This window comes from Capra hircus, chromosome 8 (genome assembly GCF_001704415.2).
Source record: "Capra hircus breed San Clemente chromosome 8, ASM170441v1, whole genome shotgun sequence".
Classification (NCBI taxonomy): domain Eukaryota; kingdom Metazoa; phylum Chordata; class Mammalia; order Artiodactyla; family Bovidae; genus Capra; species Capra hircus.
Genome location: NC_030815.1, coordinates 2974637 through 3002507, shown reverse-complemented (window position 1 = coordinate 3002507; position 27871 = coordinate 2974637).

The following is a 27871-nucleotide window of genomic DNA, read 5'->3' as shown; positions in this document are numbered from 1 at the left end:
GCAAAATAAGGAGCTGGGAGCAAAAGAGACCAAAGTCTTAGAAACTTAAAAAGGAAAAGTTGTTTTAAAAAATGGTTTTTTACAATGCTGTGTTGATTTCTGCCATACAACAATGAAAATCAGCCATAATTTTACATATATCCTTTCACTCCCTCCTCTCCGCCATCTTATCCCTCTAGGCCATCAAAGAGCACCAGCCTGCGCTGCCTGTGATATACAGCAGCTTCACACCAGCCAATCATCCCACACATGGTAGTGTGCATATGTTGATGCTACTGTCTCCATTTTTCTCACTTCCTCCCTCCTCCATTCTCTGCTTCTGTGTCTCCATTCCTTCCCGGCAAATAGGTTCATCAGTACCATTGTTCCCGATTCCATACATAGGTGTTAATATACTATATCTGTTTTTCTCTTTCTGACTTGCTTCACCCTGAAAACAGGCTCTAGCTTCATCCATATCACTGGAACTCAAGGACATTTTTTAATCTCAGAAATTACTTTCTTTGGCATTATACTTGCAGAACAGTTTGCTTCTCAGGCCTTGATTTAGCTCTAAAATTGTGGGGGGAGTGCATCTCAAAGCTGTTGTAATAGACCTATAGCATTATTGTGCACTTTTAGTAGGGTGCCTTTATGATATCATTTTATACTATTATAAAACCTCTGGGCTTATTCTGTCATGGGCAAAGCATCCTTTGACTTGAGAAATACAGCAGAATATGAAGTTACAGGTTTGGAAATGGAGCAATCTTCAGGTTAATAGCCTTAATATTTCACTCAGAGATTTTCTTTTTTTTTTTTTTAGGCAAAATCTAATCTACATGAGAATTTCACTGACATGTAAAAAGGGGAGTTACTGGTATTGACAGTGTTGATTTAGGAAGGTGAGGGCAGGAGGGACCCCATCTGCATCCAGAAAGAGTTGCAACCCTTATGGTTTAATCCCAACAGGTACATAGAGAAAACAACCAGGGAATCCTGGACAAATATTTTTTTCTCCCTCCCTGTTGCTTCCTTTTGCAATGGTGAAGCTCAATAATGTGAAACTCCGGAACTCTTTTTTGCTCTTTTACTCATTTAATGGGTTGGAATAATTGAGTGATAAATTTGGGAAGGACAACCAGAACATGACTCATATCTCATCTAAGTCAGCTGACCATGAGGCCACAGAGACCTCTGCTCTTTCAAGGGCCTCCCACACAGGCATACCTGCTCTAGCCATAGACTTATGTGAGAGGGTGGATAAGAAAGCCTGTTTCTGTCTTTTGGGGATGGAATATCTGCATATTCCAAATCTCATCCCAAAGCTATGAATGCTAACTGAGGCTATTTTGAGTTGTGTGCATATGTTTCTCAAGAAACTACTGAAAATCTTCAGGATAAGAAAAATAGATAATCATATTTAAGGCAAGAAAGATCAGCAGGGTAATTATAAGAGTGACATTTGGAAAAGCAAGAGGAATTGGGCCATTACCCTGTTGGCTGTGTAAACAGAGCTGTGGGCTACAGATTTCTTCTCAGTTTGAGTCCTAATGATTATCATTAAAATGAAGTCACTGGACTTCTTCCAATGGTAGGGGGGAGCCACAGAAGCACTTAGATGGAAAATTATAGCATGTATGTTTCATGCACAGAAAGAAGAATATAATGACCTCAATGCTCAACCTAAGTTCTTTACAGCATATGAAAACCAGTGCATAACGAGAAAAAATGAAATGGAAAACATAGTAACAGAAAATCAATGAAAGTCAAAAGCTGACTGTTAACGATCAATAATACGGTAAATTGCAAGCCAGGCTGATCAAGCAAAAGGTCAGAACTTGCCAATATTAGTAATGAGAGTTAATATCACTGTAGATTTTATAGATAGGAGAGGGAAAATAAGAAAATATTATAAATAAATTTAAGAAAATAAATTCAGTAACTTGGAAGAAACAAAAATGTCCCTCTAAAGATGCATGGACACAATGAGGGAAGGAGAGGGTGGGGCGAATAGAGAGAGTAACACGGAAGCCTTTTTATTGCCTTATGTAAAATAGATAGCCAATAGAAATTTGCTATATGATGCAGGGAGCTCAAAGGTGGTGCTCTGTGACAACCTAGAAGGGTGGGATGGGTTGGGAGGTGGGAGGGAGATTCAAGAGAGAGGGAACATATATAAAACTGTGGCTGATTTGTGGTAGTGTATGGCAGAAACTGGAATTCCATCACCTCCACTAGCTTTGTTCGTAGTGATGCTTTCTAAGGCCCACTTGACTTCACATTCCAGGATGTCTGGCTCTAGGTGAGTGATCACACCATCATGATTATCTTGGTCATGAAGATCTTTTTTTGTACAATTCTTCTATGTATTCTTGCTACCTCTTCTTAATATCTTCTGCTTCTGTTAGGTCCATATGGCAGATGGTGATTGCAGCTATGAAATTAAAAGATGCTTACTCCTTGGAAGGAAAGTTTTGGCCAACCTAGATAGCATATTCAAAAGCAGAGACATTACTTTGTCAAAAAAGTTCCATCTAGTCAAGGCTATGGTTTTTTCAGTAGTCATGTATGGATGTGAGAGTTGGACTATGAAGAAAGCTGAGTGCCAAAGGATTGATGCTTTTCAACTGTGGTGTTGGAGAAGACTCTTGAGAGTCCCTTGGACTGCAAGGAGATCCAACCAGACCATTCTGAAGGAGATCAGTCCTGGGTGTTCTTTGGAAGGAAAGTTGCTAAAGCTGAGGCTCCAGTACTTTGGCCACCTCATGCGAAGAGCTGGCTCATTGGAAAAGACTCTGATGCTGGGAGTGATTGGGAGCAGGAGGAGAAGGGGACAACAGAGGATGAGATGGCTGGATGGCATCACCAACTTGATGGTCGTAAGTTTGAGTGAACTCTGGGAGTTGGTGATGGACAGGGAGGCCTTGCGTGCTGCAATTCATGGGGTCACAAAAAGTCAGACACGACTGAGCGACTAAACTGAACTGAACTGATGGCAGAAACCAACACAATATTATAAATCACTTATTCTCCAATAAAAAATAAATAAAATTTTTAAAGATACATGTAACCAAATCTCACTCAACAAATGACAGTTAATATTTTAAAAACCCTCCACAAAGAATCCTTTAAACCAAAGTGGCTTTGCTGATGTATTATATACAACAACAAAAATTACTTGGATAAAATATTATCAAACTCTTCTGGAAAACTTTAGATCCACATGTAGGAATGCTTCCAACTCATCTATCAATCAAGAATTACCTTGACACCAAAAGCAGACAAAAATATTACAAGGAAAGAAAACTATGAACCAGTATCCCTCATGAACACAAGACATTCCTTTTAGTTTCTTACATGACTGAGAATACATATGTAAATGTAATTCATCCATATGTAGAAAGGATATTACATCATGACCAAATGGGGTTTATTTTGTCAATGTTCAAAATGATTTACACTTAAAAAACAAATATATTTCAGCATTTTAGCAGACTGAAAAAGTAAAATTGTGAATTATCTGAAGTATGATGAGAAAATCATTTCATGAAATACAACTATTCCTGCTCCATTCACATGCTCATATTCAGCCTTATACTGTGATTGTAGTCAGTATAGTAGGCTCGAAAAAGGAATAGAAGATATCCACTTTAGTCATAGTTGTAACTCAATATGACTTTACTTTGCATTTATTCTTTTTTTTTTTAAAGAAACTTTTTATTTTGTATTGTGGTATAGCTCATTAACAAACAATGTTGTGATCATTTCAGGTGGACGACAAAGGGAGGAACCATAGATATACGTGTATCCATTCTCACACAACCTCGCCTCCCATCCGGGCTGCCATATAATATTGAGCAGAGCTCCATCTGCTATATAGTAGGTCTTTGTTGGTTATCCATTTTAAATATAGCAGTGTTTACATGTCCCTCCCAAATGCCCTTACTACCCTTTCCCCTCTGCACCCCCACCACCCAGCAACCATAAGTCGGTTCTTTAAGTTTGTGAGTCTCTTTCTGTTTTGTAAGCAAGTTCATCTGTATCATTTTTTAGATCCACATGTAAGGAATGCCGTACATCTCTCCTTTTCTGTCTGACTTACTTCACTCAGTATGCCAATCCCTGGGTCTATCTATGTTGCTGCAAATGGCATTGTTTCATTCTTTTTAATGCCTGAGTAATATCCCATTGTTTATCTGTACCACCTCTTTATCCATTCCTCTGTCAGTGGACATTTAGGTTGCTTCTGTGTCTTGGATATTGTAAACAGTGCTGTAATGAACCCTGGGGTTACAGGTATCCTTTTGGATCATGTTTTTCTCAGGATATGTGCCCAGGAGTGGGACTGCAGGATCATACTCTATTTTTAGTTTTTTATGGAACCTCCATACTAATCTCCATAGTGACTATACTAATTTACATTCCCACCAACAGGGTAGAAGGGTTCCCTTCTCTCCACACCTTCAGCATTTATCTTTTGAGTATTTTTTAATGAAAGCCATTCTGATTGGTGAGAGGTGATATCTCATTGTAGTTTTGGTTTGCATTTCTCTGATAATTAGTGATATTGAACATCTTTCTATGTGCCTCCTGGCCATCTGTTTGTCTAGGGTATAATTCTCACTTAGGATCATAAGTTGCACTTTAGAATATATGCTTGATAAAACTTTATGCAGGCAGATTTTTCCTTTAGCACCTCAGAGAAGTAGTTTTGCCAATTTCTGGCTCCCAAAGTTTTTGATGAGAAGTGAGCAAATATTTGAATTATCATTTTTGTGTCATGTTCTGTTTCTGCTTTTTAAAAATTTCCCTTTATCTTTGGTTCTCATCACTCTGAGTGTGATTAAGCATGGATTCCTTCATACCTGCTGTTCTTGGAGTCTGCTAAACTTTGTAAATAAGGAAACTTTTTTGTTGTTGTTGTTGTTGTTGTTTTTTTACCAAATTAGCAAAAATCAAATGGTCTTCTTTTAAATTTTCTTCTCTGTTCTACCTCTGGAATACTAAGCACATGCGTGTTCACCATTTTGATATTGTTCAATAATTCCCTGAGTCATCATTTATTTTTCTCTTTTCTTTAAATAAGATGATTTCTATTGGTCTTTCTTCAGATTCATTAAGTCTATTCTCTTGATATCTCCTTTCAGTTATTATGTACTTTCAGTGACATTTTTTTTAAAAATCTCAGAAATTGTGTTTTTTTAATCTCTAGAATTTCCACTGGATTCTTTTTCATAGATACTGTTTTTCTCCTGAGACTTCCTATTCTTTAATTAACCGGGAAAATATCTTCCTTTACCTCATCAAGAATAATTATAATAGTGACTTAAAATCTTTGCCTGCTAACTGCTCATTTCAACGTCTTGGGATGTTGATTTTATTTTCTGTTAAGAATGGATTATCTTTTTTAGTTCTTGAAATGTTGATTAGTTTGGGATTTTTATTCTCCCTTAGGCATAAGCAAGTTTGTGTATTTTGTTCAGAATAGCTATTATCTCCATGGAGATTGCTTTGGTAAAAGATTACTCAGTATGCTAGAAGAAAAATGGTCATATATTGGCATTAACTCACTCTACAAAATATTTTATTATCATTTTATTTCTTTAACTACACAACACATTTTCCATTTCATGCACATTTAACTTTTGTTATTCTTTATTCTTGCATTTCCACACTTTCTTCTAGGATCATTTTCTCCTGAATATTGTAATCTTTTCTTTAGCATAAATTTTGCTGGCAACAACTTCTCTCCATTTTTGTTTCCTGAACATCGTTTTTTTCCCTCTCATCTTAATACTTCTTGGTTGTTTTAGTTGGTTATATATTCCTGTTAGAAGTTAATTTTTTTGCACACACTGAAGATAGTAGTTCATGATCGTCTGACATATTATTTTATTGTACTGTCCTCCATTACTGATTCTGTAAAAATACTCTTTTTTCTCTTAAAGATATTCTCATGTGTGTATATATATGTTTAATTATGATGCAACTAAATTTCTTTTTTCTTTTTCTCACTTGGTGCTTGCAAAATTCCTTAAATCTGTGCTTCATCATCTTTTGCACTTTCAGTTCCTTGAATCCAGTAATCTCTCCTGTGTTCCATTTGATTTTCTTTACATATTCTATTGACTTTAACAACACCATTGTCCCTTAGGTTATTTTCTGTGTTTTATATTTTTCTGTGTTCTTGGACTTCTAAATTTATATTTTTCTGATATGTCTTCAAGCTCACTTTATCTTGTTTGTGGCTAGGTTATGTCCTATCTATCTTTACCCACTGAATTAATAATTTCTAAGCTGTTTAGACTTCTCAGTATTTTAGCTCTAGAATTCCTGTGTGTTTTGCTTTTTATATATTCTATTTATTTGCCAATATTATCTGACAACTTATATAGCCACAGGTATTTTAAAACCTCACTTTTCTTAATACAGTGCAGTTTGTGTATGATTTATTTTTTGTCATTGTATTGTGAATGTATATTTACATTTCAAATGCCTATGTCTTTTAAAAAAGTGCCAGCTTAATGTTAATGCGAAACTGATATAGATATCATTGGAGATCTAGTATAGCATTTTTTATCATTTAAAAGATGTCTCTTTGCTGTAGGTAAGAAACTAGAAATACTAATAATTCAGGATTATATTAATCGAATTTATCTCCAGTTCAATTTTACTCCTATTTTATGACATTTAGGGGTCATGAACCAAAGATAGTAGACAGGAGTGATGTACATGTGGTTTTTGTAGATGAGCCCTGACCTTCCACTCGCTGTCCTAGTCCTATGAATTTTCTGATTGTTCTGCTCAGCTTTTCAGTTCTTAGTACATCTCAGAAAGAATGTACGTTTGGCTCTAGGATGTTGTTGTTGTTCAGCCACTCAGTCATGTCCAACTATTTGTGATCTCATGAACTGCAGCACATCAGTCTTCCTTGTCCATCACCATCTCCTGGAGTTTGCTCAAACTCATGTCCATCGAGTCGATGATGCCATCCAACCATCTCATGCTCTGTTATCCCTTCTCCTCCTGCCCTCAATCTTTCCCTGCATCAGGCTCTTTTCTAATAAGTCAGCACTTCACATTAGGAGGCCAAAGTATTGGAGCTTTAGCCTCAGCATCAATCCCTCCATGAATATTCAGGATTGATTTCCTTCAGGAATGACTGATTTGATCTCCTTGCAAGTCCAAAGGACTCTCAAGAATCTTCCCCAACACCACAGTTCAGAAGCAGCAATTTTTCAATGCTCAGCTTTCTTTATGAACCACCTCGAACATCCATGCATGACAACTGGAAAAACCATAGCTTTGACTAGATGGAGCTTTGTGGGCAAAGTAATGTCTCTGCTTCTTAATATGGTGTCCATATTGGTCATAGCTTTTCTTCCAAGGAGCAAGGGTCTTTTAATTTCACAGCTGCAGTCACCATCTGCAGTGATGTTGGAGCCCCCAAAAATTAAGTCTGTCACCGTTTCCATTGTTTCCCCATCTACTTGCCAAGAAGTTATGGAACCGGATGCCATGATCTTCATTTTTTGAATGTTGATTGTTAAGCCAGCTTTTTCACTCTCCTCTTTTACTTTTATCAAGAGTCTCTTTAGTTCCTCTTCACTTTCTGCCATAAGGGTGCATATGTATGATCATCTGCATATCTGATGTTATTGATGTTTCTCCCACCAATCTTAAATCCAGCTTGTGCTTCGTCCAGCCTGTCATTTCACATGATGTACTCTATATAGGAGTTAAATAAGGAGGGTGACAAAATACAGCCTTGATGAATACCTTTCCCGATTTGGAACCAATCTATTGTTCTCTGTCTGGTTCTAACTGTTGCTTCTTGACCTGCATACAGGTTTCTTAGGAGGCAGGTAAGATGGTCTGGTATTCCCATCTCTTTAAGAACTTTCCACAATGTTGTAATCCACATAGTCAAAGGCTTTAGTGTAGTCAGTGAAGTGAAAGTAGATGTTTTCTCAGAATTATCTTGCTTTTTCTATGATCCAGTGGATATTGACAATTTGATCTCTGGTTCTTCTGCCTTCCTCTAATCATCTGAAAGTTCAAAGTTCACATACTGCTGAAGCCTAGCTTGGAGAATTTTGAGCATTACTTCACTATCATATGAAATGAGAGCAATTGTGTGGTAGTTTGAACATTCCTTGGCATTACCTTTCTTTGGGATTGGAATGAAAACTGATCTCTTCCAGTCCTGTGGCCACTGCTGAGTTTTCCAAATATGCTGGCATATTGAGTGAAGCAGTTTCACAGCATCATCTTTTAGGATTTGAAATAGCTCATCACCTCCACTAGCTTTGGTCATAGTGAGCTTCTTAGCGTCCTTTTGACTTTGTATTCTGTGATGTCTGGCTCTAGGTGAATGATCACACCATCACTGTTGTCAGGGTCATTAAGATCATTTTGTATAGTTCTTCTGCGTATTCTTGCCACCTCTTCTTAATATCTTCTGCTTCTGTTAGGTCCATACCATTTCTGTCCTTTATTGTGCCAGTCTTTGCATGAAATGTTCCCTAAGGATCTCTAATTTTCTTTCCCATTCTATTGTTTTCCTCTATTTATTTGCACTGTACGCTTATGAAGGCTTTCTTATCTCTCCTTGCCATTCTTTGGAACTCTGCATTCAGATGGGTGTATCTTTCCTTTTCTCCTTTGTCTTTTGCTTCTTTTCTTTTATCATATTTAAGTGGAGTATATACTAGTTGCTCTGCCTGAAATACCCCTCACCAGCCCTTCTAACCCACTGTTCGGTCTATATCCTACACATCTACAGGTATCACTCTACCGCATTACCCATTAAGCCTTTCCTCACCCTCTACCTTTTCTTAGGAAGTAAACTCACTTCTGCATTTGTATTTAGCTGTTTCTGCTGTAACATAATATGACATAACATGTCTTTCTGAAATGCTTTTATACAACAAGTGTCTGAGTGTTTGGCACACAGACAATAATTCAAGTAAGATTTATCATTGAGATAATTTTTCCCATTAGACCCAGAATTCATTCATGAACTCTATAGATGTGACCTGCAACAGAAGGCCTGATTACTTACCCTTTAAGTGTTCATTCACTGAATCATCTCAGAACATGTTGGCATTATAATTATAAAATAGGTTCATAAAATTCATCTTGATATCCAAGATTAAGGGGGCAATATGGGCAAATATTTTACTTTATTTGCTGAGCAGCTTCTCCTCTCTCCCTCTACCCTTTTTTTTGGGTAACTGATTAACTATGTCGTGAATTAGGGCAAGCTGTGAATTTTAGACCTGATTTTGAAGAGAAAAATGACATGCCAGAATTACCCCTGCTTTATCTTGAACTGTGCAGTATCAACATACCACATTTAGGGCATTCTCAGGACCAGGGTATTGTTTCTGGAGATGAAGGGCTAATATGTACCTCTTCCAAAGGAGCTAACATACTAGACAGGGAAACTGATATTAAAGCAGTAGTATATATAAACTAAGACATATATTCTGAAAATATGAAATTGACATGAAACCAATAATATAAATAAACTGAAATATTCTAAAAATAGGAAACTGACATTAAAGCAATGATGTATATAAACAGATATATTCTGAAAATATAAAATTTACATTTTACTGAAAATAGGAAACTAACATTAAAGAAATGATGTATATAAACTGAGATATATTCTGAAAATATGAAATTTACATTATACCAGTAACATATACAAACTGAAATATGTATTTTGAGGTTGTGAAGCATGGTCTCACTAAAACTTAGAACAAAGGGCTGTGATCTAAACTACTGTTTGGAAGAAAAGCTTGCATTGAAATTAGAAGATTAAATGGAGAGTAGGTGGAGAGCATTTCTGATGAAGAAACAGAATATGCAAAGACCTTGAATCAGCAAGACTCACTGCACAGCCCTGCAGTTGAAGGAACACCTGGGAGGGGAAGTGCAGAGCCAAAGAGATTTTCAGCTTTGGGAAGGATTTTATTTTATTTTTTCCCTATGGAGCCATTGCTACATTTTTAAGATGGAGGTGACATAATCAAATTTTATTTTCATTTATGACTGATATCTAGAAAAATCCCTGTTGTTTAGCCCCTCACTTCTCTTTATACTAGTTCAGGAAGATGGATTAAATTCCTGGAAGAGCAAATAAAATGATCATATCTGCTGAGATTCCTCAGCACTTACTTGGTTGGCTGGAGAGAGGCTTTAAAGGATGGAAATGAATTTTCCCTCTCAGTAATTTCACATACTGTCCCCTTGACAGTTTTGGTTTTGCTTTAGGGGATTTTCTATTTTGGAAGCTATGAATCCTTTGAGCATAGAATAGAAATTTAACTGCCAGGCATACAGGCTAGTGTAATATTTGAAGATGTAAAATCCTAATTTAATATTGTAGGAAAAAGAAATTTCAAGCTATCTTTAATAAAGAAGGGGTTTCAGAGGTCAGTATTCTATGTCAGAATTCAAAACAACTGCAATAACCAGAAACTTGATAGCTATATAAACACTATTCCTTGGAGAAAGCATGCATGCTTGATGTGCTAAATTGTTTCAGTCGTTTCCAAGTCTGTTTGACTCTGTGGACTGTAGCCCAACAGGCTCCTCTGTCCATGGGATTTTCCAGGAAAGAATACTGGAGTGGCTGCCATTCCTTCCTTCAGAGGATTTTCCGGCCCAGTGATTGAACACTCATCTCGTATATCTGCCATTGGCAGGTGGGTTCTTTACCACAAGCACCACCTTGGAAGTCCGTACTAGGGAAAGTATATACGCCTGAAATAGAAGTGCTTGGATATAACCATGATATTAAACAGGCTTACAACAACAATATGATCAGCTATACCCATTAAAGTGATTTAATTTAAAGCTAAATCATTTAGCATTTGCATTCTATTAGTACTGTCATTACACTGTCTCTTAAAATTTTAAATCATGCTAAATCACCTGAATGTTTAAAAAATGAATAAGGAAAAGCAAGTTTAATGTTCTTTATCTCAAATGATTCTGATCTAAGGAAAAATGTAATCTATTTTCTGAGTATTGAAAAAAGTTCAACTATAGTCTAGAACTTATATAGTTCAAGAATTATTTTCTACATATGTTCTTTTTGATTTGTAATATTCCATAATGTATTTCAGAGAAGTTACCACAGTAAAATCTAAATGTAGTGGAAATGAGATGCTTCATGTTGCTAGTAAGGCAGGAAATCCACTGTTACCATACTTATCAGATAGAAAGAACACAAGGAAAAGATTTAGAACTAACATTGAGATCACACTTCCTTCAAACTTTCATGGAGATGGGGAAACTTTCCTGGTAATCCAATGGTTAAGATTCCATCTTCCAATGCAGGGAACTTGGGTTCAGTCCCTGGTCTGGGTCCTGAGATCCCACATGTCTTGTGGCCAAAAAAACAAAATACAAAACAGAAGCAATAATGTAATACATTCAATAAAGACTTTAAAATATGGTCTGCATCAAAAATATTTTTATAAAAAAGGATCACAGTGGGTAATATTTATATTTGTTGTTGTCATATTAGTTGCTCATTCTTGTCTGACTCTTTGCAACCCCATAGACTGTAGCCTTCCAGGCTCCTCTGTCGATAGGATTATCTAGGCAAGAATACTGGAGTGGGTTGCCATTTCCTTCTCCAGGAGATCTTCTGGACCCAGGAATTGAACACAGATTCAATTGCAGGCACATTCTTTACTGTCTGAGCCACCACGGAAGCCCATATTACATTTATGTGTATACATTACTGTTATATGGTCACTGTCTTGGACATTGCCAAAGCTCTATTTTTCTGTACCATTGGCAACCAAGACTAATCACACACATGTGACATAGCCTTCAAGTGATGTCTGTGGTTCTCACCAAGAGGTGTCTAAACTCTTCTGCCATTTGCCACCAGTTATGGGGCAGGACATAGAGTGTGCAACGTTTTTACCATATAGGTGATGTCTGGTTGAGTCACAACCCAGAAATTCAGTGTGAGAGTCTAGGTGTAGAGTTATTATAATCTGCCAGCAGGAGTGGGTGATAAACCACTGAAAATATTTATATAGTTGTATCTTTGATATGTTAGGAATTTCTTAATATTTTATAAGTAGAAAAGGATACTATATGAATATAATGATTAACTTTTAAAAAATAAAATTCATGCATGTAAATATACATATAAGATCCATTGTGATTAATGAAAAAAACATTTTTTTCTGAAGGAATTTTGGTTGACAGTTTTTCCCTATAAAATTAATTACCTCACATATTTTTTCTTATAATCTTTTGAAATTTGAGCATTAATTCATTTAATAATTTGAATAATCTATTTGTAATATTTTAGAGACAACTTTGAAATAATTTCCCCAGGAAATTACAAGTTAATTATATGTCAAATAATCTTTTCAAGAAGTTGTAAATGATCTCTTCCTAGGAATGATAAATAGTGTCTATTTCATAAAAGTTGAACTAGATTACCACTATGCACTCTTTCAATTAATTTAGATTTATATTCAGTGCACATTGTGTTTACATTTCTTGTATGGTTTCTGAAGAAAAATTTTTCTCTGGCCTTCCCAGTTCTTCCGGTTGGTCTAATAATTGAATTGATGTGAGACATTAACTGGAGAAAATCAAATTTAAATTCACCGGAAAGGGGGCTTCATAAAAAGGTGAAGACTTGAAATTTCCCAGGTGGTCGAGTTGGTAAGACTCCATGCTCCTAGTGCAGGGGGGTCCGAGTTCAATTCCTGGTGAGGTAACTAGATCCCACACACTGCAATTAACAGTCCACATACTGCAAACAAATGATGTGGTGTGCTGCAAATAAGATCTAGCACAACCAAATATATAAATGAATATTTTAAAAACAACGTTAAGTCCTCACGAGAATCTGACAACTGACTTCACAACCAGTAGTTAATAGGGATTTCAAAGTGGAAGGAAGACCTTCCCCAGGGGAAAGGAAGAGCCAAACTTTGGTCAACACATCCTTTGGAGAAACAAAGTTATCTTGGGCAACAGCTGTTTTCCGGGTGAATGATCCCTATCTAAATTATAACTATTTTTTTTACTATGATCATACTATATAATTATTAAATAGACAATATTACTCACAAAAACTGCTTAGAGAATAGACAATGGTTGCTTTATTATATTCAGAGGTGGACTATAGTTCAAAGGGTTGCAAAGAGTCAGACACAACTCAATGTTTGAACAACAACAATGAGTATATCATGGTTAAGGTTCCTATTTCAGAGGCCTCCTTATATGTGGGTTAGTAAGCAGCATAAGATCACATCAGCTCTGTTCAGTCACTCAGTCATGTCCGATTCTTTGTGACCCCATGGACTGCAGCATGTCAGGATTCCCTGTCCATCAGCAACTTCCTGAGCTTGCTCAAACTCATGTCCATCACGTCAGTGACACCATCCAACCATCTCATCCTCTGTCGTCCCCTTTTCCTCCTGCCCTCGATCTATCCCAGCAATAGAGTTTTTTCAAATGAGTCAGCACTTTGCATCAGGTAGTCAAATTGTTGGAGTTTCACCTTCAGCATCAGTCCTTCATATGAATATTCAGGACTGATTTCCTTTAGGATTGACTGGTTGGGTCTCCTGGCAGTCCAAGGGACTCTCAAGAGTCTTTTCCAACACCACAGTTCAAAAGCATCAATTATTCAGAGCTCAGGTTTCTTTATGGTCCAACTCTCACACCCATACCATAGTTTTGACTAGATGGAGAGTTGTTGGAAAAGTAAGGTTTCTTCTTTTTAATATGCTTTCTAGGTTGGTCATAGCTTTTCTTCCAAGGAGCAGGCATCTTAATTTCATGGCTCCAGTCACCATCTGCAGAGATTTTCAGTTCAGTTCAATTTCTCAGTCATGTCCGACTCTTTGCAACCCCATGAATCGCAGCACGCCAGGCCTCCCTGTCCATCACCAACTCCCGGAGTTCACTCAAACTCGTGTCCATCAAGTCGGTGATGCCATCCAGCCATCTCATCCTCTGTCGTCCGCTTCTCCTCCTGCCCCCAGTCACTCCCAGCATCAGAGTCTTTTCCAATGAGTCAACTCTTCACATGAGGTGGCCAAAGTACTGGAGTTTCAGCTTTAGCATCATTCCTTCCAAAGAACACCCAGGACTGATCCCCTTTAGAATGGACTAGTTGGATCTCCTTGCAGTCCAAGGGACTCTCAAGAGTCTTCTCCAACACCACAGTTCAAAAGCATCAATTCTTCAGCACTCAACAGTGATTTTAGAGCTGCCCAAATAAAGTCTCTCACTGTTTCCACTATTTCCCCATGTATTTGCCATGAAGTGAAGGGACAAGATGCCATGGCTTCAGCAAAACATGAACTATGAACTTCCTGATGTTCAAGCCGGTTATAGGAAAGGCAGAGGAACCAGAGATCAAATTGCCAGCATCTACTGTATCATAGAAAAAGCAAGAGAGTTCCAGAAAAACATCTATTTCTGCTTTATTGACTATGCCAAAGCCTTTGACTGTGTGGATCACAATAAACTGTGGAAAATTCTGAAAGAGATGGGAATACCAGACCACCTGACCTGCCTCTTGAGAAACCTATATGCAGGTTAGGAAGTAACAGTTAGAACTTGACATGGAACAACAGACTGGTTCCAAACAGGAAAAGGAGTACGTCAAGTCTATATATTGTCACCCTGCTTTTTTAAATATATGCATAGTACGTCATGAGAAATGCTGGGCTGGAAGAAGCACAAGCTAGAATCAAGTTTGCCAGGAGAAATGTCAATAGCCTCAGATATGCAGATGACAACACCCTTATGGCAGAAAGTGAAGAGGAACTAAAGATCCTCTTGATGAAAGTGAAAGAGGAGAGTGAACAAGTTGGCTTAAAGCTCAACATTCAGAAAACTAAGATCATGGCATCTAGTCCCATCACTTCATGGCAAATACATGGGGAACCAGTGGAAACAGTGAAAGACTTTATTTTGGGGGCTCCAAAATCATTGCAGATAGTGATTGCAGCCATGAAATTAAAAGATGCTTACTCCTTCAAAAGAAAGTTATGCCCAACCTAGACAGCATATTAAAAAGCAGAGATATTACTTTGCCAACAAAGGTCTGTCTAGTCAAGGCTTTGGTTTTTCCAGTGGTCGTGTATGGATGTGTGACTTGGACTGTGAAGAAAGCTGAGCACCGAAGAACTGATGCCTTTGAACTGTGGTGCTGCAGAAGACTCTTGATAGTCCCTTGGACTGCAAGGAGATCCAACAAGTCCATCCTAAAGGAGATCAGTCCTGAGTGTTCATTGGAAGGACTGATGCTGAGGCTGAAACTCCAATACTTTGGCCACCTTATATGAAGAGTTGACTCATTGGAAAAGACTGTGATGCTGGGAGGGATTGGGGGCAGCAGGAGAAGGGCATGACAGAGGATGAGATGGCTGGATGGCATCACCAACTTGATGCACATAAGTTTGGGTGAACTCTGAGTGTTTGTAATGGGCAGAGGGGCCTGGCATGCTGCGATTCATGGGGTCACAAAGAGTTGGACACCACTGAGCGACTGAACTGAACTGAAGATGAGTGCAATTGTGTGGTAGTTTAAGAATTCTTTAGCATTGCCTCTCTTTGGAATTGGAATGAAATCTGACCTTTTCCGGCCCTGTGGCCACTGCTGAGTTTTCCAAATTTTCTGGGATATAGAATGCAGCCCTATTACCACATCATCTTTTAGGATTTGAAATAGCTCAGCTGGAATTCTATCACCTCCACTAGCTTTGTTTGTAGTGATGTTTCCTAAGGCCCACTTGACTTCTGACTCCAGGGTGTCTGGCTCTAGGTGAGTGATCACACCATCGTGGTTATCTGGGTCATGAAGATATTTTTTGTACAGTTCTTCCATGTATTCTTGCCTCCTCTTCTTAATATCTTCTCCTTCTGTTAGGTCCATACCATTTCTGTCCTTTATTGTGCCCATCTTTGCATGAAATATTCCCTTGGTATCTATACTTTTCTTGAAGAGATCTGTAGTCTTTCCCATTCTATTGTTTTACTTTGTTTCTTTGCTTTGATCACTGAGGAAAGCTTTCTTATCTCTCCTTGATATTCTTTGGAACTCTGCATTCAAATGTGTATATATTTCCTTTTCTCCTTTATCTTTCACTTCTCTTTTTCAGCTATTTGTAAGACCTCTTCAGACAACCACAGATCATGTTAGCTGCCAAAAGAAAAAAGAAAAAGAAAATGTAGTCAGCAAGATTGCATCAACTAAACGTTAGCTGGAGAATAATTTCCTATTATACATAAGTTATGTTATAAGTCATATGTTACATACATTACATAAGAGTTATGTCTATCAACTAAATGTTAACTAGAGTGTGATTAAGGGGGTAACTACTCTCTCTATAAGCTTAAGTTGTTTTGTTTTGTTTTTTTAATAGTTTTACAGTTGTCTGTGGTAAGCAAGATGAGCAATTAGCCAGCAGAAAAGTATAGATAAAAAATGGAGACATTTTAATAATTGAAAAGACCAAGCCTTTTCTTTTCATTCACCAGTAAGAACATTTTTAAAAACTCAAATTATCAATATTAAGTCTACTCATCTTCCTGATGTAGTGGTAGCCTAAATGAGATTTCAACAAATATCCAACCTTAAAACTAACTTTAGAAAAATGTTAGTTATAATGGAAAAAGTATAGACTAAGGAGAAAGAGAATTTGGTTCAAATTCTAGCTCGACTAACTACTAACTGGGTGACTTTAAACTGGTTTTATGTAAGTTTTCCTAGCCTTTGTTTCCTCAGCTAAAATTTGGGCATAATAATATTTTCCTCACAATGCTATGTTAAGAACTTAATTAAAATGATAGCTATTATTAAGGGACAAAAACAGATTCTTAAATCTTGAAAACTTGAAAATCAATTTAAAATTTTCTTTTTTGATAGTTTCATATTTAAAGGTTAACCACTTTAAAAATCTTTTTCGGTTCAGTTCAGTCGCTCAGTCATGTCCGACTCTTTGCAACTCCATGAACTGCAGCACACCAGGCCTCCCTGTCCATCACCAACACCCGAAGTCCACGCAAACCCATGTCCACTGAGTCAGTGATGCAATCCAACTATCTCGCCCTCTGTCGTCCTCTTCTCCTCCTGCCCTCAATATTTCCCAGCATCAGGGTTTTTTCAAATGAGTTAACTCTTTACATCAGGTGGCCAATGTATTGGAGTTTCAGCTTCAACATCAGTCCTTTCAGTGAATTCATGAATCATTTCCTTTAGCATGGACTGGTTGGATCTCCTTGCAGTCCAAGGGACTCGCAAGAGTCTTCTCCAACACCACAGTCCAGAAGCATCAATTCTTTGGAGCTCAGCTTTCTTTATAGTCCAGATGTCACATCCATACATGACCACTGGAGAAACCATAGACATGACTAGACAAACCTTTGTTTACAAAGCAATGTCTCTGCTTTTCAATATGCTGAATAGTTTCGTTATAACTTTCCTTCCACGGTGTAAGCGTCTTTTAATTTCATTGCTGCAATCACCATCAGCAGTGGTTTTGAAGCCCAGAAAAATAAAGTCAGCCATTGTTTCCACAGTTTCCCCATCTATTTGCCATGGAATGATGGGACCAGATGCCATGAATGTTGAGCTTTAAGCCAGGTTTTTCACTCTCCTCTTTCACTTTCATCAAGAGGATCTTTAGTTCTTCACTTTCTGCCATAAGGGTGGTGTCATCTGCATATCTGAGATTATTGATATTTCTCCTGGCAATCTTGTTTCCAGCTTGTGCTTTTTCCAGGCCAGTGTTTCTCATGATGTACTCTGCATATAAGTTAAATAAGCAGGGTGACAATATGCAGCCTTGACGTACTCCTTTTCCTATCTGGAACCAGTCTGTTGTTCCATGTCTAGTTCTAACTGTTGCTTCCTGACCTGCCTATAGGTTTCTCAAGAGGCAGGTCAGGTGGTCTGGTATTCCCATCTCTCTCAGAATTTTCCACAGTTTATTGTGATCCACAGAGTCAAAGGCTTTGGCATAGTCAATATAGCAGGAATAGATCTTTTTCTGGAACTCTCTTGCTTTTTCCACGATCCAGCAGATGTTGACAATTTGATCTCTGGTTCCTTTGCCTTTTCTAAAACCAGCTTAAATATCTGGCAGTTAATGGTTCACATATTGCTGAAAACTGACTTGAAGAATTTTGAGCATTGCTTTACTAGCGTGTGAAATGAGTGCAATTGTGTGGTAGTTTGAGCATTCTTTGGCATTGCCTTTCTTTGGGATTGGAATGAAAACTGACCTTTTCCAGTCCTGTGGCCACTGCTGAGTTTTCCAAATTTGCTGACATATTGAGTGCAACACTTTCACAGCATCATCTTTCAAGATTTGAAACAGCTCAACTGGAATTCCATTGCCTTCACTAGCTTTGTTCGAAGTGATGCTTCCTAAGGCCAATTTGACTTCACGTTCCAGGATGTCTGGCTCCAGGTGAGTGATCCCACCGTTATGATTATCTGGGTCGTGAAAGTCTTTTTTGTACAGTTCTTCTGTGTATTCTTGCCACCTCTTTTTAATATCTTCTGCTTCTGTTAGGTCCCTCCCATTTCTGTCCTTTATTGTATCCATCTTTACATGAAACATTCCCTTGGTATCTCTAATTATCTTGAAGAGGTCTGTAGTCTTTTCCCATTCTATTGTTTTCCTCTATTAAGGAAGGCTTATTTATCTCTCCTTGCTATTCTTTAGAACTTTAAAATCCATTAAACCATGATTCATTTATTACAATTTCTAAAATCTTCAGTTAATTTTCCCTATAAAGTAACATATATAATTTCATTATATGCTTCCTATATGTTGATTGTTATAGGAAAAATTGTTTTTTAGTACCTATAGCAGTAAGCAATAAATTACCTTTTCAAAGCTATATAGCTTGCTAAACTACTTTTGTGATAAGCAACTATCAACTTGTTATTTCTATTGTGGCAAATAGTTTTGGTCCCCTTCACTCCATTTTAAAGCTGCAAGTGGATGAATCGTGCCTGCTTGCTATAGTTATACATTTAGATATTTAATCATCAAAGATTATAATTGTACAATATTTAGATATATAGAACAAAATATAATTATTGGAGGACAGTTGCTCAACAATATTGTTTTGGCCTCTGCCACACAACCACATGTCCCGTGAACATTAGTCCACTCATAGCATAACTTGACTGTAAGTGGACTAAAGTTCATGGGTCATGGATAGGCTTATCAAACTTTGTTATTTTATTTTGTCATTTGCAAGACCCATATAAACAGCTAGCCATATAAGCAAAATTCATGTAACCACTAACTTAAATGTACATTTGTCTTTGTCTCCTTATATTAATTATTGTAAGATGCATAACAGAAGAAACATCAAAAGTTTATAAAAACAACCTGACTGTATGCATCATTGTTTATACCCTTTAGAACCTAAATAGAAAATGTTGAAAACATAGATAGTGGTGTATACATTATATTTGAAATAACTCAAGACATATTATTGAGGAACTAATGAGCAGGTGACATGTAGAAAGTCAGTCTTCCATTGTTTTCTTCTGTGAAGAATCTGTGGATTCGTATTATATATTAAGCATTTACATTTGGTTTGTTTCACAGCTAAAATATGAACAATTGAGTACAATATTGAAATATTCAATGTGCTGGGGTTTGTAGTTTTGATAAATCCCATTGCTGGCAATGGAGTCATGTCAGAAAAATTTTATTTCTACTGCAAAAGGGTTAGAGACTTCCCTGGTGGCTCAGATGGTAAAGCGTCTGCCTACAATGCAAGGGACTTGGGTTCGATCCCTGGGTCAGGAAGATCCTCTGGAGAAGGAAATGGCAACCCACTCCAGTACTCTTGCCTGGAAAATCCCATGGATGGAAGAGCCTGGTAACCTACAGTCCGTGGGGTTGCAAAGAGTCGGACACAACTGAGCGACTTCACCTCACTTGTGAAGGTGAAACCTTCACAAATCAACATGAAGCAGCCACAGGTATACATATATCCCCTCTCTCCTGAACCCCTCTCCTACCTCCCACCCCATCCTACCCTCTAGGTTTTCACAGAACACTGGGTTGAGCTCCCTGCTTAACACAGCAAATTCCCACTTGCTATCTGTTTTACATACGGCAATGTATACATTTCCATGCTCTTCTCACAATTCCACCCACTCTCTCCTTACCCCACTGTATCCACAGGGAAGACACTCCCCAAGGGAAGAGAAGAGCAAAAGTTTGGTCAATATGTTCTGTGGAGAAACACAGTTACCTTAGATGACAGTTGTTTTCCTGGTGTAGACTCCCTATCTAGATTACCTTAAAAGTATTATAGGGAGGTTAAAAACAAAAATTTTATGAGTTTTCTGATTAAGTCGCTCAGTCATGTCCAACTCTTTCGGATCCCCGTGAACTATACAGTCTGTGGAATTCTCCAGGCCAAGATTCTGAAGTTGGTATTCTTTCCCTTCTCCAAGGGATCTTCCAAACTCAGGGATTGAACCCAGGTCTCCTGCATTCCAGGCAGATTCTTAACTAGTTGAGCTACAAGGGAAGCCCAAGAATACTGGAGTGGGTAGCCTATCCCTTTTCCAGTGGATCTTCCCAATCCAAGAATTAAAGTGGGGTCTCCTGCATTGCAGGTGGATTCCTCACCAACTGAGCTATCAGGGAAGACCTTCTTAAAAATAATCAACCTAAAACAATTATCATGCCAAGCAAACACATTTGGTGTGACAAACTTTGCACTTGTATAACACTTACAGAAAAACAAAATCATATTTATATATTTAGTACAACCAGAACTTGATTCAGTCTAGTTCAGTTCAGTTGCTCAGTCATGTCCATCTCTTTATGACCCCATGAATTGCAGGATTTTAGGCCTCCCTGTCCATCACCAATTCCTGGAGTTCACTCAAACTCATGTCCATCAAGTCGGTGATGCCATCCAGCCATCTCATCCTCTGTCATCCCCTTCTCTTCCTGCCCCCAATCCCTCCCAGTATCAGAGTCTTTTCCAATGAGTCAACTCTTCGCATGAGGTGGCCAAAGTACTGGATTTTCAGCTTTAGCATCATTCCTTCCAAAGAACACCCAGGACTGATTTCCTTTAGAATGGACTGGTTTGATCTCCTTGCAGTCCCAGGGACTCTCAAGAGTCTTCTCCAACACCACAGTTCAAAAGCATCAATTCTTCAGCGCTCAGCTTTCTTCACAGTCCAACTCTCACATCCATACATGACTACTGGAAAAACCATAGCCTTGACTAGATGGACCTTTGTTGCCAAAGTGATGTCTCTGCTTTTGAATATGCTTAGCTAGTGCTTAAATTAGTGATAAAGTCATTTACCTTCCTCTGACTCCATACCCTAAAACTCATTTGTATTCGTGTTGCTGTTCAATCACTAAGTCATGTCTGACTCTTTGCTACCCCGTGGACTGCAACACACCAGGCTTTGCTGCCTTCACTGTCTCCTGAAGTCTGCTGCAATTCATGGCCATTGAGTTGGTGACACTTTCTGACCATCTCATCTGCTGCCCCCTTCTCCTTTTGCCTTCAGTCTTTTCCAGAATCAGGGTCTCTTCCAATGAGTTAGCTCTTCACCATCAGGTGGCCCAAGTATTGGAACTTCGGCTTCAGCATCAGTCCTTCCAATTAACATTCAGGTTTATTTCCTTTAGGATTGACTGCTTTTATTTCCTTGCAGTCCAAGGGGCTCTCAAGAGTCTTCTCCAACCACAGTTCAAAAGCATCAGTTCTTCAGCACTCAACTTTCTTTATGGTCCAACTCTCACATCCATAAATGATTACTGGAAAAACTATAGCTTTGACTATGTGGACCTTTGTTGGCAAAGTGAAGTCTCTGTTTTTAAATACACTGTCTAGGTTTGTCAAACATTTTCTTTCAAGGAGCAAGTGTCTTTTAATGTCATGACTGAAGTCACCGTGTGCAGTGATTTTGGAGCCCAGGAAAGTAAAAATCTATGCCTGCTTCTACTTTTTTCCCCTTCTAACTGCCAAGAAGTGTTGGGGCCAGATGCCATGATCTTATTTTTTTGAATGGTGACTTTCAAGCCAACTGTTTCACTGTCCTTTTTCACCCTTATCAAGAGGCTCTATAGTTCCTCTTAAATTTCTATCACCAGAATGGTTTCATCTGCATATCTGAGGTTGTCAATAGTTCTGACAGTCTTGATTCCAGCTTGTGCTTCTTCCACTGGCATTTCACATGATGTACACTGCATAGTGTACATAAACAGTTAAATAAACAGGGTGATGGTATACAGCCTTGAGGTACTCCTCTCCCAGTTTTGAACCAGTCTGTTTTGCCATGTCCAGGTAGTGCTAATGGTAAGCAACCCACCTGCCAATGCAGGGGAGATATAAGAGACACAGTTTGATCCCTAGATTGGGAGGGTCCCCTGGAGAAGGGAAGGACAACCCACTCCAGTATTCTTGCATGGAGAATCTCAAGGACAGAGGAGCCCCAAGGGCTACAGTCTATAGGGTCACACAGAGACAGACACGACTGAAGTGACTTAGCATGCATGCATGTTATTCTATGTCCATTTCTAAATATTTCTTCTTGACCTGCATGCAGGTTTCTCAGGAGGCAGGTAAGGTGGTCTGGTATTCCCATCTCTTTAAGAATTTTCCACAATTTGTTTTGATCCACACAATCAGTGTGGTTTGCTGTGGACTACACAGGCTTTAGCATAGTTAGTGGAGCAGAAGTAGATGCTTTTCTAGAATTCCCTTGCTTTCTCCATGATCTAACAAATGCTGTCAATTTGATTTCTGGTTCCTCTGCCTTTTCTAAACCCAGCTTGTGCATCTGGAAGTTCTCATTTGCATTAGGTTGTTTAAAGTAGGAACAAGTCCTTTCATTTAATTGTTTCCACCCATGTTATCAGTCATTATATATTTAGTTACTAATCAAAAGATAGAAGTTAGCTTCATGAAGTCATGGAATGTTTTCCCGTTAATGTTTTGTTTATTTTAGTACCTAGAGGGATTTCCATGTGGCACAGCATTAAAGAATCCACCTGCCAAAGCAGGAGGTGCAGAAACAAGAACTGCAGTTTCAGTCCCTGGGTCAGAAAGATCCCCTGCAGGAGGAAACAGGGACCCACTCCAGTATCCTTGCCTGAAAAACCCCATAGACAGAGGAGCCTGGCGGGCTACAGTCCATGGGGTGGCAAAGAGTTGGACACAACAACACACTCACAGGTAGTGTGCCTATGTTTAGAGATAGTGTAGGGCCCTGGCCTGATATGCTTGCCATCCTGATAGAAAGCAGAAAAGACATCACAGATCTCTTTCTTCATGCAAAAAAGAGGCCATGTGAGGACATGCACAAAAAGCAGCCACCTTCTAGCCACCAAGAAAGCACATTAGAAACCAACCCTGTGGGCACCTGGATCTCAGACCTCAGCCTCCAGAACTTTAAGAAAATATCCTGTTTTTTGAAGTCACCCAGCCTGTAGTATTCTGGTATAACAGCCCTAACCATAGTATTATGAAAGTGCATTTGAGTCAATAACATTCTCTTTTGCTTTTATCATTCTGGTATAATTGAAGGCGGAATTCCACTAATGTCAAGTATCACTCAAGCATGTGTTATCAGACTTTTCTTTATCTTCAAACACCACCAAACATAGGTGTCGACAACCATCACACCACAATTTTTGGAGAGCCTTATTCAAAGGGTGAAGTGTGAGGACTCAGAGCGTGTTATTTTCTGGGCATGGGCATGCTCCCTTCAGCAAGGCTTTGCACTAGATGTGACTCTTGGTAGAGGTCCCTGAGCTAAGAGCGTGTTTCCAAATGGTAGGAGGCAGTGTGTGTCAGATAAGCTGTTGTTTGTGCCAAAGATGCTGTCATTCTAGAGGGTAGAAACAAGTGTTACAAATAAAAGGGAGAAACCCTTTCAGGACAACAGACAAATCAGTGCTGGCTCCTGCTCATTCACAGAGTCAAACATTTTCAAACTGCGGGACCAAAAGCTCTACAACTGGAACTGTGAAACTCACATAGTGATGGTGGAAAACTCACAGCTAGAAGGACCTGTTTTCTCCAGTGAAATAAAAATACTGTAATGTAGCTGCTTAGTCACTGTAGAAAAGGGAGTCAGAAAAGGGTGACCAGGGAAAGTCTAAGGGGAGGGCAAGGTTTTCAGCATTCTGTCACAGACAAACAATCCTTTAACCTAGAACATATGCAAAGGTTCCATCAAAATGATTTAACTAATCCTGAAATAAATCAGATAACTAAAGGAGCAGTTCTGCTGTACATAAATGCTTCAGCAATGGAGAACTTTGCTCACTGGAAAACACACTTTTCTAATGGCTAAGAGAGGTTGATTTTATGAGATCTAGGATTCCACTGAGACAGGACATCACACAGCTATAAACCAAACCCCCACTGGAATTTAATTTTCACTTATGTAGGACACAGCTGTCCTCCCAACTAGTTTTCTGATGTCTGTATCACATCTATGTTGTCATAGATGACATATACCGAGATGTATACCCAAAAAAATCTTGTAGGGAAGTAGACACTCACCAACTTACTTCAGAGAAAACATTAGCATAATCATCCAGCAGCTTAAAAACATATTACAGTGTTATACTGGAAGTGTCCCCTTCCCTCTGATCACAGTTTGTTACTATTTTACCCTAAAAGTAAACTCCATTCTGGTTTCCATGCTAATCACTTTCTTGCTGATTTTTACAATCTGTTTTCTTAAAGGTGTGTCCCTAAAAGCCAAAATGAATGAATTATATGATGTGGATGATTTTGTGGTTGCTTTTTCACTTCAGTATTACATTTTAGAGAATCATGCACTTTGTTTTATGCACGTGTGCAAGTATCTTCTGATGGGTCTAAGTGAGTTTTCTGGATCCTAAAATAAGAGTATTGCTGCATACAGAAATTATAAACCGCCAAACCATTGACCACAATGGTCAGACTAAGTTACTTACACAGTAGAACTGTAGGTGATCTCTGTTGTACCACTCCTCCTTTCTTCCAGCAATGGTGATTAGCAGGTAGAAGCGTTGCTTCCTGGACTTAGTTTTCATCTCCTTAATATTGAAACTGAACGTCTCTTTGTGCCTAGTGTACCATCGCACTGTAAAAGCCAAACTTAGCAGTAGCAATTTGCAACAAAGGGTTTATTGCAGGTGCCAAGCAAGGAGATAGAAAATCACCCTCAGATCCACACCGCTTGTATTTGAGATTTTGTTGTTATTTTATGTTGTTTTGTGTTTTTTCTTTAAGGGGAAGAACAAAGAGGCTGAGCTAATAATTATCATATGACATTTCTTAATCCTGGCATCTGGAGTGACAATATCTTTGGTTTACAGTTCTTGGGCTAGGTGGTCCATGGCTGGGAGGTCTGTGAGCTTATCTTGTCCTGGAGAAACAATCTGAGTTTGTACAATAATGATGATTTCTATAATAGTGATTTTTAGTACTTTAATGTTGTTGTTGACAACAATTTTAACATCTGACAGGTGGTTGAGAGTGCAGTGAGCACAGAATTGAGGTTAGAGGGAACCAGAAAGAGAATAAAGTTTTGACTAGAAGGATGAATCATAAACTTAAACTTAGCAGAGGAACTCAGTTTTAGGGACTTAGTTTCACTAATTAGGTCATAAATATTTCCACTTGGAAATTATCTGTCATGAAGAGCCTGCACAAATCTCTTAAGTGTTTTTCCTTTGGGTAGTTGGTTTGGAGGAGTTCTTCATAAATTATTTCCTTAGATGACATTTGCATGTGTCAGAAATACTTCTTACTCTTGGCTTGACTTTTCTTCACTGGTATCTTTTGATAAATATAAATTCTTATTTTTAATGTAGTGTAACTAATCATATTTTCCTTTCAGTTCAATTCAGTCACCCAGTCATGTCTGGTTCTTTACAACCCCATTGACTCCAACAACCAGGCCTCCCTGACCATCACCAACTCCAAGAGTTCACTCAAACTCATGTCCATTGAGTCGGTGATGCCATCCAACCATCTCATCCTCTGTTGTCCCCTTCTCCTCCCACCTTCAATCTTTCCCAGCATCAGGGTCTTTTCTAGTGAGTCAGTTCTTCACATCAGGTGGCTAAAGTATTGGAGTTTCAGCTTCAACATCAGTCCTTCCAATGAACACCCAGGACTGATTTCCTTTAGGATGGACTGGTTGGATCTCCTTGCAGTCCAAGGGACTCTCAAGAGTCTTCTCCAACACCACAATTCAAAAGCATTAATTCTTTGGCACTCAGCTGTCTTTATGTCCTAACTCTCACATCCATACCTGACTACTGGTAAAACCATAGCTTTGACTAGACGGACCTTTGTTGGCGAAGTAATGTCTCTGCTTTTTAATATGCTGTCTAGGTTGTTCATAGCTTTTCTTCCGAGGAGCAAGTATCTTTTAATTTCATGGCTACAGTTACCACCTGCAGTGATTTTGAAGCCCCCCAAAATAAAATCAGCCACTGTTTCCACTGTTTCTCCATCTATTTGCCATGAAGTGATGGGACCGGATGCCATGATGTTAGTTTTCTTAATATTGAGTTTATGGTTGCCAAATTTATATCTGGCATAAAAAATATTTTCTACTCAAATAGTGAAAAATTTCTCCTATATTTTATTTTAAAAACTTAAAAAAATATATATTGGATCCATTTTGTTGTTGCTGTTCACTCACTCAGTCATGTCTGACTATTTGCGATCCCATGGACTACAGCACACCAGGCTTCCCTGTCTTTCACTACCTCCCAGAATTTTCTCAAACTCATATCCATTGAGTTGGTGATGCCATCCAACCATTGCCTCTTAAGTCAGCCCCTTGTCCTCCTCCTCTCAATATTTCCCAGCATCACAGTCTTTTCCAATGAGTCAGCTCTTCACATCAGATAGCCAAAGTATTGGAGGTTCAGCTTTAGTATCAGTTCTTCTAATGAATACTCAGGGTTGATTTCTTTTAAGATTGACTGGTATGATCTCCTTGCTGTCCAAGGGACTCTCAAGAATCTTTGCCAACATCACAGTTCAAAAACATCAATTCTTCAGTGCTCAGCCTTTTCTATGATCCATTTCTCACATCTGTACATGACTACTGGAAAAAAACAGTTTTGGCTATGCTGACCTTTGTTGGTGAAATAATGTATCTGCTTTTAAATATACTCTCCAGGTTTGTCATAGCTTTTCTTCTGAAAGCAAACATAATAATTAGATCTATATTCATCCGGATTTAAGTTTTTGTGAATGTTGATTTGAGTCAAAGTTACTTATTTGTTTTTCTCTTATTTCTTTGAGTATAAAGGGTAAGGAATGTCAAATTATCAAGACAACCTTTGAACAGGTCTCCTGCTTTACTGCTGGGCAGTACTGCCTGGGTTTCTATAAATATCTGTGTAGTCAGGATTCTGTTTCATTTTTTCTCTCCTATCAGTCCCAGAACCAGGGCCCACTGCCTATATTATGCAAGTTTTAAAGTAACTCTCATTATCATTTATAGCTAATCCTCCCTCTTATTCTTCCAGAGTGCTTTATCTGCTCTTCTACTTTGTATTTTCATAATTATATTAAAATAACCATGTCTATTGCAACTTGAAACAAAACTTTTTCTAGTACCATGATTGGAATTGTTATTCTTGCAGAGATCAGTTCAGTGAGATTTGACATCTCTAAATATTAAGTATTTCAATCAGTGATTATGGTGTATAGTGTATCTTCACATTCATTTCTCTAAATTATGAAAGGTACAGTTTTGCTGTATTTCTGTATGTTATCAGGTTTAGAAATGTAACCAATTTTTCTGAGTAAACTTTTATTTTTCCAGTGTTGATCATTACTTTCTTCAGGATTT